Raw genomic sequence first — 13,251 nt, forward strand, 5'->3', positions numbered from 1 at the left:
TGGCAGGCGGACTCTCAACCACTGCGCCACCAGGGAAGCCCAGAATCCTTCTTTTTATTCTTTCACAGGGGTGGGGGTGGGGATTAAGAAGCTCAAAGCCTTTAGAAGCTCAGGGCCTCTGTTTTAACTCTGGTGGAACAAAGGACAAAAGTAGGGTCTATATTGCGCCATCAACTGTTCACTTCCTGAAACAGCTCCTGGCAAGGCTACTGCTGACCTCCGTGTTGCTAAATCCACGGATCATTTCTCAAGTCCTCATCTGCCTGGGTCCACTGGGGCACTGGGCACAGATGGACACTCTTTCCTCCTAGAAAAAGATTCTTGTCTTCTAGGACCACCTGCTCTCTTTTTCTCCGGTTTTCCACTCTGCTTCACTGGTTCCTCCTTCTCCCTCTCCTTTGCTGGTACCTCTTTTTCTCTCTGACCTCTCTATGTTGGAAGACCCCAGTGCTCAGGCTTTGACCCTCTTCTCCACCTTTACTCACTCCCTTGGCGATTCCACCCACTTTCATGAATTTAAATACCATTTATAGCATGCCGATGACTACCAGATTTTTATTTCCAGACCATACCTGTCATCTGCTCTCATACAGAACTACCTACTCCATCCCCACATGGAACTCTCATAAACTTGTCACTCTCTCCAGGTCCAAGACTGAACTCCAGTTTTTTCCCTGCAAACCTGCTCTACCTGCATGTTCAGGTTAATGGAAACTCCAACTTTCCAGTGCCCTCAGCCCAAAACTTTACTCCCCCTTCACTTCTCTTTCTCTCACAATCCCCACCATTCTGTCAAAGAATCCTTCTGCTCTACCTCTGAAATGTACCCAGAAGCTAACCGCCATGCACCTCCTCCACGGCTGCCGTCCGGGTGGGAGCTGTGGTCCTCCCTTGCCTGGGGTACTGCAACAGGCTCCTAACTGGTCCTCCTGCTGCTACCCTCCGCCTCTGTCTTCACATGGCCTATCCCTCTGTGTCCATCTTCCCCTTTGCCCTCTCTCATCAGCACACCTGTCATTGGGTTTAGGGCCTACCCTCGTCAGGATGATCTCACCTTGCCAGTGTCATTTTCATTACATCTGCAAAGACTCTTACTCCAAATACAGTTGCATTCTAAGGCTCTGGGGGCACAGCTCTTTTGGAGGTCAGCATTCACCCCACTATGCTGCCCCACAGACTATTCTCAACACAGTAGCCCCAGTGAGCCTTTAAGAAATTAAGTTAAATTATGATACTCTGTGCTCAAAACCCTCTAAAGGCTCCCATCTCACTTAGAGAAAAACCAAAGTCCTTCTGCCGGCCTAAAAGGCCCTGTGTGATCTGGCTCTTAAACCTCTCTGTCCTCACCTCCCACCGTCCAGTCATAACAGTGGCCCAGACTAGCGGATGTGGATTTGAGACATGTTTTGACTTAGCATCAAGATCACCTGGTTACTGACAACACCCAGGAGGTAACACCTGACGAGGAACAAGTTGGGGAGGTGGAAAAGGTAAGTACATGCTGCATTTGAGATGTCCTTGAGTTCATTTATATATTGATATAATTTCAGAAAGAGATCTGGGCTGGGAAGATAAATTTGAAGTATAAATCGTAACTAAAGCCTTAAGAAAAGAGGTCCAAGAATGAAGTCATTAGGAAAACTGATATTCCAAGGTAGAGTAGAGGCGGGTGAGCCTGCAAAGGAGACCAAGGAAAGAGGTCAGAGCAGTAGTGGGAAAGCCAGGAGGGTAGAAAAAAGGAGGGTTTCAAGGAGTGGATAGTCATGTTAAGTAAACCTGGGGAAGAGAAGTGTCTCCGGGCCTTAGCAACATTGAGGCCACTGGGGAACTTGGCTAGAACGGTTTCATGAGCGTAAAGGGGGGCAGCAGCACGACTGAAGAAGTGGAGACTCTCCAGACCGTAAGTGGAAAGGAAAGGTGGTGAATGAAAGGCAGTTGTGCTGTTGGTCTCTCTCTCTTTGGGGATGAGGGTGGAAAGAGACTCGAGTAGGTTTCAATATTGACAGGAAGGATCTGGTAAACACTCAGAAGCTGAAGACAGAGGGAAAGGGGGATAATCAGTAACAAGAGCTTTTCCTGAGAAGTTAGGACAGGGAAAGGATTAGCTTGCGGTAAGAGGAAAGAGACTTCCCTGCCCAGCTATTAGGAGGGACAAGTTCAGTATGGGGGTGGATACAGGTAAGTTTGTAGTTTTCATCGTGGGACGCTGAGGGCATTACCTACAGGTGGATTCTATTTTTGGGGGGAAGTCGAGGACAGGTGAGATGTTGATATCATTTATAATAGACTCAGTTTACTCTGTTGGGGCACAGTCTCCAATTGGGCTCAGCTGCCAGGTGCAGGGTCCGAGAAGCCTAGTGGCTGGGCTCATCTAAGTCTGTGGAATTTTTCCATATAGGTGGACGAAGGACTGAGCAACAAGGGCACGGAAGGTATCTGTAAGAGAGTAACTGAAACAAAGGACTGGAAATCTAAGCACTGGATGGAGGCAAGTAAGACAAGAAGGGAAGGAATTAATGGACTGGAAAGGGGAACAAAGAACACCTGCAGCTGAGTACCCAGAACTTTAAGGTCACCTAAAAGTGGTCGAAACACTACATACTAAGTCCATGAAAGCTAAGAGCCCAGTGTATTTAACACAAGAAGCAAAGGAGTTTTAGATACAACCACTCTACTACCAGGGTACCAAGTGCCACCCTACTTGCTATCAAAGAGAACCAGAGGGACCTTTACATTGGAAAGGTAAGAAGGAGGTACTGAAATTCAAGGAATATCATTCCAAATCTGGATTTCCTGCCACTAAATCACTTCCAAGTGATGTGCTTGATTTTATTGATTTTGCTATAACTGATTCTATGTAAGTGTCCTATACACAAGTTTACCTGATTCTTTATCATCTAAACTTACCCTCTGGTGTGGTGGTTCTCAACAGATTTTGCCCCCTAAGGGAGAACTGGCAATGTCTGTAGATACTTTTGGCCGTCACAACTGGGAGGAAGGGTGCACGAGCATCTGGTGGGTAGAGGCCGGACGCTATTCAACATCCCGCAATGCACAGGACAGCTCCACCCCAACAAGGAATTATTCAGCCCCAAATGTCAATGGTGCTCAGGTTGAAAAACCCTGCTCCAGAACAAACATGCCTGCAAATGTACACTATTTACATCAGAGAGAGGAGGGCTCAACTTGGGATCCAAGTAACAAACTGTCTTCAAATTTTCTGTACCACAAATATACCAACAGCCTAAATAAAACTACCTTAGTTTTTAGAAAAACATCAATATATGAGTGCACAAAACCTTGTAGACTTAGATATGTAAGAAAGCATATGGATGCCCTCGATGACTTCTTCCTACCTCCTTCCTTCCTTGCCTGGTTTTTCCCATTCTCCTGTTTATTTCTCTCCAGAAGGAGCTCTGTTCTTCACCAATTCCTGCACACTGGAATATTAAGTTCCAAAGATAAATTAACTTTGATAAAATTCCTTTATCAGAAGTAAATGTGAAAGTCTGAAGAATTTAGTGAGCTGGCCTTTTGCCCATATACAGAAATGATTAAAGACTAGACTGCGATTAAATTCTGAGCAGAGTGACATAATTAGCAAATTTATGAATGGGTCTTCTTTTCACAGTTCTACTGTCAGGACTAATTACTTGTATTAATTAGAACTGTCAACACATGAATATGCTTGTTGAAGCCGCTTCCTATGGTAAAATACGAGACTGGTAAATATGAAGACACTTGGAAAGATGCAAAGACCTTCATTTATTAGCAACTCTAAATGATGCAGAAGCACTGACTGCACAATGAGCCCTGGGGATTGACTGTAAATGGATTCCTAGTTAATGAATTTGTTCTTCCTTGCTTAGGCATTATTCTTGGTTTAGCGTTTGGACGAAATATTCAATGTATCACTACTTTACAAGGACTGTAGCAAGAATAAGGAAAAAATTCTGCAAGATATTGGAAAAGTAGAGTAGCAGGGATGGTTAAGTTGAGCAAGAGAGAGTTCCTGTCTCATCTTTGATTAGTCTGAGATCTAGTGTAAAACAAGTTTTGAGAACTGCTTAAGTGAAACGGGAAGGACAGCTGGGGGATTAAAAACTAGAGTTTGAGACCCAGTTTTAACTCTGTGTGACCTTGGGTAAGTGGACAAGTTACTAAGCCTCTCTGTGCCTTGGTTTGCTCATCTGAAAAATGGGGACAGCAAAAGAACTTGTAGAGGGCTGTGGTGAGCCTTACATGTCAACATATATAAAGGGCTTAGAGCGGTGCCCAGCACAAGCTACGTGCTGGCTGTTACTGTTTTCATAATCATCACCTGGGATGGCAGCAGAAACAGAATTTCGAGCTCCAAGAACGAGATCCTTGGAGCAGGACGCAGTGCTTTGGAGTCAGATAGAGTCGAGGTATGAATCCAGGCCTGTTACATTTAATTTTTAAGCTTCAATTGTGCCCTGCCTCATGAGTCCTTGTAAAAAGTAAATTTAAAAAAATGCATGAAAGGCACTCGCTGTGCCTGGTACCTAAAAGAGGCTTGCTAAATATTAGTGCTCAAGCATTCGTTACCATTATTATCTTTTTGGAGGAATCTCTGAGACATGGAAATAAATGCCAAAAGAAAAATTTTAGTAAGTGACCTAAGGTGAGTGGAGAGAGCACATGTGAAAGAGGAGGAAGGGAAATGAAGAGGATCTATCGAGGGCCTTCTCTGGGAAGGGTGCCCTCATCCCCTGTCTCAACCGGCCGTCACCACAGCCCCAAGAGGAGGGTTTAACTCCCCAGCCACAGAATCCCCATAAATCCCCTAATTACCTTGTTCACTGGTGAAGGAAAGACAGCTGGGATTCCAACTGGGGCCTGAATGGCTGCGAAGCCCACACTGTGTCAAGGCGTGAAAGCCAGGCTGCAAAGGGCTTCATCACAGACTGCGGGGGAAACAGACTCTAAGCTCTTCCTACTTTTTTTCCTTCCCCCCACCTTTACATATATTTAAAAACACAGTCATCAAATTCTTGATAGGCAAAGCTTGTTCCGGCTGGCTAGGTAAACTTTACCTGATAACTACCATAAAATAACTACCGTAAGACAATTTTAAATTAAGGCCGGTTAATCAATTTTTTAATCCCGTTAAGTGCCAACTTGGCAACGGTCCACAAAAGAGAGAATTATTCTCGTTTTATGCTTTGTCTTCCAGAGACACACATTTCTGACAGTGTGAAGATGGCCCGACTCATGGAGGCTGCAGGGAGCATCTGGGGCATGAATGAGAAGCATCTCCCAGGGTCCCTCCCAATGCAAAAAGCTAATGCTTCTGCATGCAGCAAGATGTCGATGCTAAACTTGACTTCAATTAAAAACCCATTTCTGTACCAATGTTATAAAACTAGACTAATAAAATGTAAGTTGATGACTCCTAATTTTGTCTTAAAAATTATGTGATGCCTTAAAGATCAATCTGGCCAAAACTCCACAGCGTCAAATAATCAGTGCATAAAAAGAAAACCTAGTTGTAGGATGTTCTGGATCCACTCACAAGAAAGCTCGGTTAAATGCAAGACGCTGGTAAATCTGCTCGAGTTCCCGATGTCATGTTAGACAGCAAGCTGCTCCCAGCTGCTCCCTGGAACCCCTTAAAGCTTACTTTAAAGGGTAGAGCTTCCCCCCTCTACTCTAGTTGCTCACTAGACAGTTCTCGAAGCAAATGCAGGTACCAAAGGATCTTGCTGACAGGTAGTGGGGGATATGGAGCATCATTACTCTGCGAATAACCCCGTTCGTTGTTCTGACTGCATGTTATGCTTAAAAGTGGACTTGGGGGATGTGGTGAAAACAGCTCCGGACGGGGAGTGCGATGATGCAGGCTCCAGCACTAGCTAAGGGACGGTTAAGCCGTGCGGCTCTAGCCAACACCCTCTCTTTCTAGGGTGCAGTGTGCCAAGGTGGTTAGGACCAGGCCGTTTCTAAGGCTCTTACAGAGTTATAATCTAAGAATAACTATATTAACAAGAACTCTGTGTAATTCTTATAAGGCCAAACCGCCGCCACAGGGCTCTTAGGCTAAGGTTTTTTTGCACAGTTGCTGAAAGTGTCAACTGAGCTCTCCTCAAATGGCAGTTGTGCTGTCAGGTTATAATCGTCTGTAATTGGTGCTTTCGTGAATTGCAAACTTCCTAACCACTAGAAGGCCTGAAAAAGAATCCCATTCCTCTGTAATAAGAAACATGTTAAAAGGCAAAATAATTAAAAAAGAAAGCACGCTATGAGCAATAATCATTAAAACTCACTGCTTGGGCTTCCCTGGTGGCGCAGTGGTTAAGAGTCCGCCTGCCGATGCAGGGGACACGGGTTCCTGCCCTGGTCCGGGAAGATCCCACATGCCGCGGAGCGGCTGGGCCCGTAAGCCATGGCCGCTGAGCCTGCGCGTCCGGAGCCTGTGCTCCGCAACGGGAGAGGCCGCAACAGTGAGAGGCCAGCGTACCGCAAAAAAACAAAAAAACTCACTGCTTTATGTTTATGTTAACATTCCTCATCGGTGAAGACAAGCCTAGAGAACAGAATAGACAAAAAACAAACAAACAAAAAAACATGCTATTTTACGATTTCTTAATAGCATGATTTCCAATAAGAATTCGTATGTGAAATAAGTCGGTCTTAATGGTTTCTTTTCTTGTCATCGAAACATATTAGGAAACCATCCACAGCTTTTCCTTCCTTCTTTCCATCCATCCGTCCCATTCCTAAATATTCCCAACCATCAGTCACCCTTCTCTTTGATTAGCAACAGTTTCACCCAGATAATAGCTATTTTTGTTGATGCCTTCCTAGTTCCCTCCCTCCACCTTTCCTCACTCTCTCTTCCACTTGACTAAGTTCCCTGAAGGCAGAGAATCTGGGTTTTGTTTATCTTCATCTGGGGGGAAGAGAGATGGCTACCTTGCTCATACGTGGCACAATATGGGTTTTCCAAATATTCTAAAAATTACATAGAAAGAATTTAGAAATCTAGGTAACTACTAAAATGGATGGTACTATCTGTACCTTCAATTAAAAAAAAAGTACCCATTGTCTTCTGCTAGAGCTTCTTAAGAGCGACGCAGAGAGAAATGGGAACCTCTCTCCGTGGCCCTCAAGGAACTCCCCACCTAAAGACCTAAAGCCCTGCGAGAATCACCAGGGGAACTTATGAAGCAGTCCCAGTACCTGGGCCCACGCTGCCGTCTTTGTTCACCTGCCCTCACCCCTGCCCCACCAGCTGTATATTCTGATTTATTGGGGGCCAAGGCACTGACAATTTTTTTTTTTTTTTTTTTTGCCAGTTTGTTTGTTTTATTGACACCTGGATGCTCAGGCCTTGACCGCGTACTTCTGGAGCGGGTACAGCCGCTCATTCCGCTGCTGCCTCTTGGTCTTCAGGTTCTCTTCGTGTTTGTTGAGCCGGCGGCGCGTGGCACGCGTTTTCTTGGGCCACAGATGCAGGGGCTTGTACTTCTTGCCCTTATAGAATTTCCTGAGGTTCTCCTTCTGAGTCTGGTTAATGATGGTGAGTACACGGCTGATGGATTTGCAAACAACTCGGATCCTGGAGAGTTTGGAAGCCACGCCGCCTGGTACTTTAGCCACGCGTAGCTGGGACAGCTCCACTTTCAGGTCCTCCAGCTGTTTCAGCAGCTCCTTCTTCCTGCCGCGAAGGTCTCGAGCCTTAATCTTGGCCATGACTGTAGAGTCAGCCTCCGCCGCCTTCTCGAAGGGAAAAAGCGGCACTGATAATTTTTTTTTTTTTTTGCGGTACGCGGGCCTCTCACTGTTGTGGCCTCTCCCGTTGCGGAGCACAGGCTCCGGACGCGCAGGCTCAGCGGCCATGGCTCACGGGCCCAGCCGCTCCGCGTAATGTGGGATTCTCCCAGACCGCGGCACGAACCCGCGTCCCCTGCATCAGCAGGTGGACTCTCAACCACGGCGCCACCAGGGAAGTCCCGGCACTGATCATTTTTAAAAGCTCCTCAGGTGACTGTAACAGGAAGCCAGGATTGAGAACTACCAAAATCTCTGAAACCCCTCCTCTAGTTACTTAACAAATGCTAGTTAACTATATGCTTGGCCTTTCATTGTCTTACAAGCCTTGGATGCACCCACCATTCATTTACTGAAAATGTGGGATTCTCCCGGACCGCGGCACGAACCCGCGTCCCCTGCATCAGCAGGTGGACTCTCAACCACGGCGCCACCAGGGAAGTCCCGGCACTGATCATTTTTAAAAGCTCCTCAGGTGACTGTAACAGGAAGCCAGGATTGAGAACTACCAAAATCTCTGAAACCCCTCCTCTAGTTACTTAACAAATGCTAGTTAACTATATGCTTGGCCTTTCATTGTCTTACAAGCCTTGGATGCACCCACCATTCATTTACTGAAACACATTGCACATCAATGGTTATTCTTTTTTCAGAAATCAAGTGAGGTCACTGCTCGAATAAATTTAATTCTCCTTGATGTCAGTGAGCTGTAGCTTTCATAAATGTCCATTCTCCTTCATTTAATATGGTCTTTTCTAACTTTCCATTGAATTGGGAGTATTCTATCTATAGTTAGCTGAGTGTTACCTGTGGGCTAGAAAACAGCTGGGGATTTCATGTTCCCTAGACTTTCACAGGTCTCCACTGAAGGCCCCGAAAACACTCAACCATGAAATCTGCAGTAGAAACTCCCATAGGAAATTTAAAGTTGACCAAGAAGACATTAATAACCTCTATTTGAAAAACTTAATTTGAAACTTTTTGATGAATATTTTACAGAAAACTCTAACTCACTAAAACTTCTAATTTCATTCCAACAGGAATGAGTATGAATACAGAAAAAAGTTCACTAAGCTAGTAAAGTACTAGTAGCAATTAGATTATTAATTATATCAATTATTAATTAAATTACTATGATGATGACCATACCAATACAATATGAAAGGCAAAATGACGTCATGGGTAATAAGTATACAGACTCTGGAACCAAGACTCCTTGTGCTCAAATCTCAGCCCTGTCACTTATTAGCTATGGGACCTCAGTTTGCCTTCCTTCGGTTTAGTCTCTTCTCTGAAATGGGTAAACAGTAACACTGCATTGGTGGTTGTTGGATTGAGTGAACACACACGCACACACACACTCAAGTGCATACACATGCACACACACTAAACATGCATACATGTCACTTATAATGGTGCCTGGTGTGCTGGAACTCACTCAAATTCCATCTCTCTCCCTGCAACCCAGTCCCCACACATAGCAGAGTGAGCTTAAAATCCAGATTTCATCTTATTGCCCTCCCTACTTAAAAGTCTCAATGGTTTCCCCTGTTTCCAGGGTCAAGTACAAAACCCTTAAACACAACATTCCGGGCCTTTCACAACCTGATTCCCACCCATCTTGCCACTCTGGTCCGACAATGAAAAATATATTGCAGCCACAACTATCGCAGTACCTACAATGGGCCACCCTCTCATCTCAGGGCCTTTGCCCATTTTCTCTGCTTCCCTTGCCCCTTTGTTCACACCCTTCACTAACTTCTCATCACATTCAGGGAAAGACCAAAATCCTTAGATGGCGCATGGTCTGGAGCCCACTAATTCAAATTTAGAATCAGTACCTCGATTGCCCCAAACTTAGATATGATACATTCATTCATATGAGAAAGGATGCTCACTCCCTAAATATTTGCCTGCCAATCTTTAAGATAATTAAGGTGATAGCAGATGTTATGACGTCATTACAGTCACTCAAGAGGAAAACCTGTGAATTCTGAGTTTAGAATAAATAGTATCCGGTCTGTATACCTCTCTCTTCTGTTTGCTGTAGGTGCGCTATTTAATTTATTTCCATGTTAAATAGTTGTTTGTCTATTCATGTAACTAAAACAGCAGAGAAAGACACCCTTTTTAGAAAACACAAGTCTTGGTGTTTTTAAGGACAGGGCTCATTTGATCTCATTATTCTGCCAGTTAGTTGACAGGAAAGAACATCCTAATTGCTCATTAACTCTGAAGATGTCCCCTTGTCTGGTGTCAAGGTCTAAGAGAGACAGGGTACACAGCAGCTGTACAACTGCTGCTGCTTTAGGGGGACAAAGCATTAGGTTTGCACAGTTAGAAAACAGCAGACGTTCTGATATGGGTTTCAAACAATCCCATCTATTATATGGTAGAATTTGGTGGTGAGTTATTTCCCCCTCAGGCTAATAAGATGAACCACATCGCTGATTAAATATTATCTTCTGGGGCCACAAGGTTGTTTTCACGGCTACCGCTTATGGAAATCATTCTTGGTTGGACTGGAAACTGCCCAAATGCCAACTGGTTTGAAAGGCTCTCCGAGAAAGGCATTCCTTGGTGCTCTTTCCCTCTACCCACCCTTGTGCCTATGTGCAAGACCATCTGGTCCTGTGATAATAAGCAAAATCATAAGAGACACAAGCCATCAACACAGGCCTGCACAGTGACTGTTCAGATCCCTTCCTCAAAGCATACAAAGAAACCCAGAAGTCCAGGAAACAGCTATGCCCACTTAGCAAGAAGCACTGTCTCTATGCTTCCCTGATGTATAAAACATTAAGACGATAATAATTAGCAAATAATTAGGGCTGCCAAGGGGTAAGGAAACACTGTCACAACCTGACAAGTGTCATAGTGTCAAAAGCTCTGCTCAAAACGGGCCTCGCTGGCCCTGAGTTATCTAAGCCAGGGGCTCATTTCCCTCCTCACCCCCATGCGTCTCGCCAAAAAGCATCCTCTACACAATGGTAAACTACTCGGGGCTTAAAGTTTATCTTTGTCACAGCACAGTGTGCCAAAAGAAGGGCCCTTCTAACCCCCAGAGACGCAGCTTATTTAAAGTTATAATGAAGACAGCAGGTGTTCCATACAGATGTCTCTTCTTTTAGAAGACACCTATGCGAAACACTTTATTCTCCCTTAACCTCGGTGGGCTCAGCTGCATTTTATTTCAGCGTCACCCGAGCCAAAAGCAAACTGTTTCCCTTTAGTCTCACTGAGCTGAAAATTAAAAACGACTGGGTTTTGGGTTGTTTTGGTTGATTTGCAGGGAATCCTGAACACAATGATTCCAGAGTCAACTCCCATTGCTTTCTGGTGACAATGAAAGCAATGCCAGACTCCCCAGAAAGTATGCCAGACTCCCCCTTTCCTTGGCGACCCAAACCTCTGAGTGTCAATCACCTCACACCTTCCAGTGAGACGAAGCAGAACAGGTCTGAAAGGACTGCACTCGATAAAATGTATGCTGCTTTAACTTTTGTAAACTGTAAAGTCAAATGGAAATGCCTAGTGCCATGGCACTAAAGCAGCCTCAAACTGAGACAGGATCCAGTGTGTTCTGGAACCCTTAAGAAAGAAATCATTGTAGCAGCCAGGGGAGAGCTAGCTACCAGTAATAGGAACCACTGGTCTTCTTGCCCAAAGTGTATGGATACCTTTAGCCTGGAAGGTTGGAGTAGAGATGAGAAGGGAAAGAAGGCAATGAGCAAACAGGAAAAGTGGAGACAGGACGTCGAGGTCCTAGTCTGGATGCTCGGCTCTGCGCAATCTCCCTCAACACACTGACAGACCATAAGTAGCCCACAGAAGCTGGAGGTGAAGGGGTGAGGTGCAGTTTTCTCTGCATTTCTCTACAAAAAATGACCTGATGCCTTTAATGGGATGGCACTGTGGAGAATATCAAAGAAGAGGAAGGTCAGGGCTTCCCTGGTGGCACAGTGGTTGAGAGTCCGCCTGCCGATGCAGGGGACACGGGTTCGTGCCCCGGTCCGGGAAGATCCCACGTGCCGCGGAGCGGCTGGGCCCGTGAGCCATGGCCGCTGAGCCTTCGCGTCCGGAGCCTGTGCTCCGCAAAGGGAGAGGCCACAACAGTGAGAGGCCCACATACAGCATAAAAAATAAAAAATAAAAATAAAAAAGAAGAGGAAGGTCAATATTAAATATTTTTAGCAATGCATAGGTTTTCATATTTTTTCTTAATAAAGGTTCTCCGTGATTTTGCAGACATTTTAGAAAATGGAGTCAAGCCAAAACAAGAAAGTTAAGTCACCATAATCTTATTTCTGAGAAATAAGGATGAGTGGCATTTTGCTAAATATTATTCCAATCTTTTTTATAGTACATTTACTAGGTCTTACAAAAATAAATGAGTTTCTACTAAGACTACTGCTATATCCTGCTCATTTGACTCACTGTGAACCTGCTTCTATTTTTAGCGGCTAAGTATTATTCTAGATCATGATTTATTTCACCTACTTCCTATTGGGGCATGATTAGGCCATTTGCGAGTTTTCCAAAGCAGATGATTACAATGTAATTTTAATCAGCTTAATATTTATAGTAATCTTAATAACGCTGTGCAATTTTGGTCCTGTCTTGCAACAAAAGTAGATTTAAAAAACACAGATGTGACACAGGAAGATTGCTGGTCCCTAATTGAGATGCTTGAAGATATATAAATATATATTATGCATGACTCTCACATCTGGCTCTCCATAACGAAGTTCAACAGAATTATAAATAGTTTTGAATCCTTGGAGAACTGCCATGTGATGAAACTAGACCACTTTGAAAGCTATTTGTGATTCTATAATAAATGGAAACCAACACATGACTTGATTTTTCTCACTAGCAAAACAACACAACAAAACGGATGAACACGTGCACCTCTGAGTGAGATTCAAGAGGCTAAGTAAACGACAGTGAAAATTCTCACGTGAATGATTCACGTGTAACATTGATAGGTGGCTCAACATAAAATTCTGTCTTGAAGCACACTTAGTGCAAGCCCATTTATTCTTTTTTGTTATGAATCTTTTCTTTTCTAAAAAGAAAGCCACGGAAGAAAAACTGAGTCCTATTTAAATGAACATCGCAAATATCCTTAATTCAAATGTCACTAATTGTCCAGAGTAAAAACAGTATTTTCACACTCATACGCTATGATTTTTGGTAGAAACAAATCACTGCCCAGCAGATTATTTATGATTGTCTATAGGAAGCATTTTTTTGGTGTGTGTTCTATTAGGTACCTGAGATGCCAGTTTCTTGTGTAAGAAGGGCATTCTTTCCCTAAACAAACTATTTATTTCACAATTTTTAATTAATGTCAGGAATTTTTGCTTAAAGAAAAAGACAACCCAACCAAACAAAAGAACTTAGCCAATCATGTGAGGACAACAGTAAGAGAAATGTCATTGTCATTCTACAAGT

At 44.1% G+C, this 13,251-nt stretch overlaps 1 protein-coding gene and 1 pseudogene across 5 annotated transcripts in view; both read right to left on the reverse strand.

The window, feature by feature from the left end:
• Nucleotides 1-13,251, reverse strand: part of RHBDD1 (rhomboid domain containing 1) — a 115,126-nt gene that overhangs the window by 26,763 nt on the left and 75,112 nt on the right. The gene's annotated exons all lie outside the window — the stretch shown is intronic.
• On the reverse strand, nt 7,316-7,752 carry LOC112396758 (60S ribosomal protein L35 pseudogene; annotated as a pseudogene). The gene has a single exon (XR_003002637.1). The product of XR_003002637.1 is annotated as a 60S ribosomal protein L35 pseudogene (transcript).

Source organism: Neophocaena asiaeorientalis, unplaced genomic scaffold, assembly GCF_003031525.2.
Source record: "Neophocaena asiaeorientalis asiaeorientalis breed wild unplaced genomic scaffold, Neophocaena_asiaeorientalis_V1.1 scaffold388, whole genome shotgun sequence".
Classification (NCBI taxonomy): domain Eukaryota; kingdom Metazoa; phylum Chordata; class Mammalia; order Artiodactyla; family Phocoenidae; genus Neophocaena; species Neophocaena asiaeorientalis.